We start from the raw sequence: 7,500 nt of genomic DNA, 5'->3' as shown, positions 1-7,500 counted from the left end.
ATGCGACTTAACTTGAAGGTGAGTTTGTGGAAATGCCTGTGGGTTAACCACTCCCTTCTTTGTTTGTTTGTAAGAGTACCTGTAAGGCTAGACCTTATCAATATATGTAAGCTAACATTTATGGTCATTACTTAGCCCGTCGTACAATAAATATCACCATGTTCTTCGACATACCTAATTATCCCGATGAGATGATCCCCCCGAAACATAAACAGACAGTTCCCTACGCAACAGACTTGCAGATACCCCATTGGCTCGGATGGAGGGAGATGTATTCATCGCATTAAAAAGGTTCTCCGTTCGGCCCTCGTCGTCAGTGTGGTATGTGCTTGATATATTGGCCCTTGAATGAGACCTCACTGATTGGCTCCTTCTTTGGCCAATGAGCTATGCACCTGCGGCTCTGCCCGATCGATTCACTTCCTCGAAATGGTTTCCTTGGTCGATAAAAGGGTTCGATACCTTATAATCCCGGAAGACCTAATGAAGACGATGGATTCAGTCGCTATCTCGTTCTTTACTCATCACTTGCAAATACATGTATGGTACAAATCAACGACAAAGATGTGATCAGGTATTCATAAGAATCAGTTAAGCCATGATGTAGGATAGAGAGAATATATATATATGAATTGCTTAGTTTGAATGGCAGAACTGCTGGTAGAATCTCAATTTTCGTACCACCTCTTAAGAGGAATAATCAGTTGAACTCTGATCTGAAATAGAATATATAATGATTACCTCATACAAGTGAACTAAGTATTTCAACAATCAAATCCTTTAAGATTTTTTCTTTCTATGCTAACTTTTTAGAGGATAAGAAAAAGATGAGAGAGAGAGAGAGAGAGAGAGAGAGACGTGACCGTGATATATAAAGGGTGGCACGCACATCCTGTCTATATAATTGTTAGTTATGCGTGATGACAATGTGTTTTGTTGTTATTGTGGTTTAGCTGGAAGGGTTCCTCCTAGTTGCCTTACATATTAGAAAGGAAATGTTTTACTTTTTTTTTTGCGCTGTGAAGTCCTGTACTAATATTTTCATAGACTCTTGACCATAAAAAACACACAATTCAATATAGTCTCTTGGTGATAGCCTCGATAATACAATGAATTCTTTGTTATGAATGGTTATGTAACTGTATCGTTCAGGGATATCCATGTTTGAATTATTTCAATGCATAACATGAACTAAAAACGAGAAAGCAATTGACGTTTCGCCTTCAAATATGATCTAAAAATTTGAATGCCAAACTATATCTATCTACTTCTGCGAGATAATATGAATATTGTATCAAAACAATAAAATGGATGATGAAAGGATCATAGACCACGTATATTAGATTAAGAGCTTTATACTTTTTTCGTAAGCAAAATAGTTTTCTTCGTATATAATGTATATCCTAAAACAATCGTGCATACATATACATACATATACCAAGGCTTTTTCCCCCTTACATGGGAGGTAGCCAAAAAGAAAAAGGCATAAAGTAATTCCTACCCATTCCATTCCTAAATACACTCTACTCCCCTCCACCCTCCCTCTTATCTTAGCGCCTCCTGGATGACGGGTCATCCCTGCACCTTGTTCACTGCCCTGGGTCTGAGGCAGTATCGCAAGTCACAGCACATCCACAGCAAGGCCGCTTCACTAAATCGACGACCTCCCCTCTCCGTCCCCCCATGCATAAAAGGAGAAGACGGGGAGAAATCCCTTCGGGCAGCGTCAAATTTTGCTCACACATACTACCTCACCCCCCATCCCCCCCGCCCATTCCGCCTCATGCATCACAACATCATCCATATACAATCATTCCTCATTCACCCCTGTCTTTTGTCCTCTCCCGTCCTTCCTCAACAGACATTCCCCTCTTCCCTAAAGCCCCCTTCACCCCATCCATCCATCTCATCCTAGGACGTCCCCTCATGTTCACTCCCTCCACATCTGCCTTCCATACCTCTTTTACTAGTCTTTCTTCACTCATTCTTTCCATGTGTCCAAACCATCCTAATACTCTTTCATCAACCCTATCTCCCTACTCCCTTTCCACCCCTGTTCTTCTCCTCACCTCCTCATTTCTCACTCTATCTAGCCTAGTAACCCCCATTATACTTCTCAGACACTTTATTCAAACACATTCAAACTCCTTCTCTCTTCTTCTCTTATGTTCCATGATTCTGTCCCATACAGTGCTCACTCCTTCATACATTCTCCTCTTATCATCCATTCCCAAATGTCTATTCCTCATTACACTTTTTAATCCACCAAGGCATTTACTTGCTTCTCTCAATCTACATTCTACCTCCACCTCCACTCCACCTTTTCCTGCCACATTTGCATCCAAGTATCTAAAACTATCCACTTCCTCCAGTCGCAGAGAAAAAGACTAAATTATCATATCGATGTGTGCTAATCAATAGGAAAATTTTGTTCAGACATTGATGAAATGTTTAGATTATCCAATATATCGTTGTCCTCACATAGTCAAAAGAGAGTGCTAAACTCATCAGCAGATAAAAACATCCAGATATTCTTCTCCTCAATATAGAAATTAATTACATAATCATAGTGTATTTAGTTTGTTGGGTGTAGATTGGAAGGCTTATGGGAGGGTTTTTATTGAGAGGATTAGGAGACGAATATAGTGAGTAATTGGTGAGGAATAGTGTGGGTTTAGGACAGGTAGGGGTTGCATAAATCAGATTTTTGTGGGAAGGCAGATATGTAAGAAAGCTTTAGGAAAAAGTAAGGATGTTTTTTGGGCCTTTATGGATTTGGGAAAGGCTTATGGCAGGGTAGACAGAAAGGCACTGTGGGAAATATTGCATATATATGGGGTAGGAGGAAAGCTTTTAAAAACAGTCAAGAGTTTTTACAAGAGTTGTAGAGCCTGTGTCGGAATTAGAAATAGAGTGAGTGGTTTGAGGTATAGGTGGGACTTTGTCAGGGATGTATTATGTCATTTTGGATAACGGGCCGGAGATTAAAGATAGTTAAAGAAAATGAAAAAAATGGGAGATAAACCAGTTGTTGTTTGCTGACGACACTGCACTTGTAGCAGGATCAGAGGAGGGATTAAGAAAGTTAGTGACAGAGTTTTGGAAGGTGTGCGAAAGAAGTAAGTTGAAGATAAAGGTGGGTAAAGGTAAAATGATGACATGTACAAAGGGTGGTGATTGCAGCAAACTGGAAGTGAGTATTGAGGGAGACTTGATGAAGTGTATAGCTTTAGATACTTGGGTGCGAATGTGCCGGGAAAGGGAAGAGTGGAGGTGGAGGTAGAATGTAGATTGAGAGAAGCAAGTAAATATCTTAGGAAAATAAAAAGTGTAATGGGAAATAGACATTTGGGAATGGATGCGAACAGGAAATTGTATGAAGGAGTGATTGTGCCGAAAGCACTGTAGGAGGCAGAAACATGGAAGAGAGGAGGAGTTTGAATGTGTTTGAGATGAAATGCCTGAGAAGTATGGTAGGGGTTACCAACCTGGATAGAGTGAGAAACAAGGAGGTGAGGGGTGGAAAGGGAATTGGGAGATAGAGTTGATAAAAGAGTATTGGGATAGTTTGGACACATGGAAAGAATGAGTGAAGAAAGACTAATAAAAGAGGCGTCGAAACCAGAAGTAGAAGGAATGAACATGAGGGGAAAACCAAGGATGAGATGGATGGATGGGGTAAAAGGGGCATTGGGAAAGAGGGGAATGTCTGTTGAGGAAGGAAGGGAGAAGATAGAAGAAAAGGGTGAGTGGGGAATGGTTGTGTACGGATGATGATGTGATGCATGCAAAAGGAGTGGGTGGGGGATGGGGGAATATGTTTGAATGATATTTTGAAGCAGCCTAAAAGGACTTCTTCCCGTATTCTCTTTTTCTGCGTGAAGAGGCGGAGAGGGGGGAGTCGCCAATTAAATAAAGCGGTCTTGCTGTGGATGTGCTGTATCTTGCTATGTTGCTTCTGACACAGGTGAGTGGGCGAGATGCAGGGATGACCCGTCATCCACGAGGATCCAAGATAAGAGGGAGAGAGGGAAGTGAATGGGAATGGAGTATGTGGGGACGGAATGAGTGGAAATTGATTTTATGCCTTTTTTTTGGGGGGGGGGGCTACCTCAATTGTAATCGGGGAAAAGCCGTTGGTATACGTATGTATCATTTTAATGCTAGATTTTACGAAGACGTGGTAGTGTTATTCTTGTTTTTTGATGGGGAGTTGGCAAAATTTTTCTGTGGGACTATATCTGTAGGAGTTTGACGTAGTATTGAGTTTAGTAATCAAACCTTAATTAGTGCAGGCACCCGTTGTTGCACATATGAACAAAATGATCATAGGTGTAATCACATTATCACAAGTATTCTTCCTTTCTTCGCTTGATTTATCGCCCAAACATATTTCGTAAAATATTTTCCCTGTATGGGTGAAGATGTATTTGCAAATAAGAATGCTCCACTGTCATATTGATCCCACTTCAAACGTGCGGACGAAAAAATATATGCTAAAGACAAAGATCTCAATCACGCGTGTCTATATTGACCCTAGTTCTTTGCATTAATAATACCCTTGCGATGAATCATCTATAATTATGAGAAAAAGATTATACACTATTAATTCCATCATGGAAATTGTGACTTCATAAGCCTGAAATATATCTTAATATGAGATTCAGAAATTCTTTTTTCTTAGGCTAAAATTCAAGGTCTGTAAGAACACAATTTAAATATAAGCAGCTGCGTGCTTACAAGAAATGCATTCTTTACAATATCAACTCATTAGCTTCTGAAACAATCATATAGGAACTAATTTAAAGAAAAAATTAATTCATTGTTTTGCATAGGCCAAGTGATTACTCTGAACAAGATGGATATAACAATAACTAAACAAGCGAGTATATATATACGGATTTGGAATGGTTTAAATAATGTATAGAAATTTTAAAAGAGGTGAGTATATAATGTAAACGCTTAAGTAAAAAATAGTCCAGTAGATGTAGTTTTATATATATATTAGAATGGTATACCAGCGCAATGATTTGGTACATAAGATTTCCACATGGATTAATACAAAATGGAAGCTCAATAATGTAAATACAATTAAATCTTTTTTTACGGAGGGAAAAAGCAGATAAAAGTGCGAAAAAATAAATTACTTTAAGTGATAAGTTTTGAGTCAATATGTAACAATAAGAAAACAAAACATTTGTTCTTGTAAGTGGAGGGCAGCCTAAGGCGATGTACACTGGATCTCAAAGGTTATTTCATTGTGGTCCAGTTTATCCCTGAACAGATGGCCGAGCGGATTAGAGCGTTGATACTTGTGGCGTTGGTTAAGGTGACGGCAGTTCGAACCTTGCCCCCAGCGAGTTGGACCAAGGTCATGGTTCCTTAAATTCCACGCTATGAAATCCTTCAGAGGACCACCGTGGCGGAGCGGGACTTGTCAAAAATAAAAACGACCTTAACAAAGATTAAGTTAATAAAGAGAAGAAAAATAGAATGTGACTATAGAAAGGAAAAGTGTTATCATGTAACAGGCCCTTGACTTCTGATGAAAACCCGGCCCAATAAGTTAAGGAGGCGAGACTAATTGGCAAGGAAAAGGTCTCTATGAAGTTGCGGACACTCTCTGCGCATTCCAGCGGAAATATAAAAATGGATTTTAAAAGAAAGAGAGGATTGATGGGCTAATGAGAGATACAGAGGAAGAGCACTGGAAGTCGTAACGCATGCTCTCATGACAACAAATGAAAATCTTTTGCAAATCATAAGCGGTAGAATACAAAAAAGTGATGAATCATGTATTAACATAACAATATAGGCCATGGAGAAATAAATTGCGTTTTCAGTACTTCATAAAAAGATACAGTAATGAACTAAAACCAAGAATATCCAGGTAAGGATTCTTATGAAAATATTACTGAATATTGGTGTTGTATAAAAAGAAAAGGAAACTAGGAAGAAATAACAAAATAAGCTGCAAAGCTAATCTATTAAAAAGATAGCTTTTAGCACAAAGATATCAATGAAGATAAAAAAAGGAAACTAAATACAAAGAATGCAAACATGTGACAAAAGACTTTTATCCATAAGATGAGCTGTAACTAGTGGATACCAATTAGCGGAGTTATCTTAGAAATGTTTGGCAGACTTTATGATTTAAAAACCATAAATTCTGAAACTCTTAATGAACTAAAAATCACTGGTGGCTGTTGCTTGATAAGTCCAATTAGCCCCGGAATGTTTACTGTAGTATCAGACCTAATTTGAATATTGTCACACATGCAAAGAGAAAAGTTTACGTCATTCAAAAGACATTCAGAATCAAAGACTGGAGACTGATGTCATCTTTTTAGTGCATTGCCCTTTACTAAGATGAGCACATTCGCCTGGCTTTGACCAGAATGATATCTGTGAGGAAGTTCACCATAGAAAACGGGGAAATTGAGTCTTAATGTTTTAGGTACGGTGTCGTCGCCTAAGCCAGCGTTTCTTCATGTGTAGCATTTATAACCTTGGGGTTCAGGTACACAACAGCTGGAGCGAATGGGGTAGGTGGGGGTGTGGGGTGAAGGTGTAATTGCGAACCACGTTGGCTAATTGATTTGATTATTACAAATATCTCTCACGATTACATTAAAAGACATGTTTCATTTTTCTGTTCTAAACCAATTCTAATTGTTGTCTTTCCATTCAACTTCTAACTTAAATAAGAAAAGGAAATAGAAACATATTTAGAAGTCCTGGTTCAAGACATGTTTTGTCAGAATAGTGTGAATAAGCATGCTGACGTTAGTGTTCTGATGGTTTTAAGTTAGAGAATCTATGAAAAAATATCTAGTCGTGAAGACAATATTAGAACCATTGTACTAACATTAATGACGTTGGTATGATAAGTTGTCAATTTACTTTGCGAAACGAATTTAAGGAGATATATGTATGCAGAATCACACACATACAGACACACACATACATATATCCAAAGCGTAGGCTCACGTATATTTTGCTTCCTAATGATAAAAAATACATGCACACACACACACACACACACACACACACACACACACACACACACACACACACACACACACACACACACACACACACACACACACACACACACACACACACACACACACACACACACACACACACACACAGATATATATATACAGTATATATATATATATATGTATACAGTATATATGTATATATATATATATATACATATATATATATATATATATATATATATATATATACATATATATATATTTAATCTATACACAAATGTATATATACATACATGCTTTTATATATATGCAGATATATATATATATATATATATATATCAAATACATACATACATACATATATATATATACATATATATATATATATATATATATACATATATAAATATATATATATATATATATATATATATATATATATATAATATATATATACCTATATATATGTATATACCAGTATATATATGTATAT

The sequence above is a fragment of the Oratosquilla oratoria genome, chromosome 18 (assembly GCF_046742065.1).
Source record: "Oratosquilla oratoria isolate Oo_2021 chromosome 18, ASM4674206v1, whole genome shotgun sequence".
Classification (NCBI taxonomy): domain Eukaryota; kingdom Metazoa; phylum Arthropoda; class Malacostraca; order Stomatopoda; family Squillidae; genus Oratosquilla; species Oratosquilla oratoria.
The sequence above is the reverse complement of the archived record's forward strand: the minus strand, read 5'-3'. Positions refer to the sequence as shown.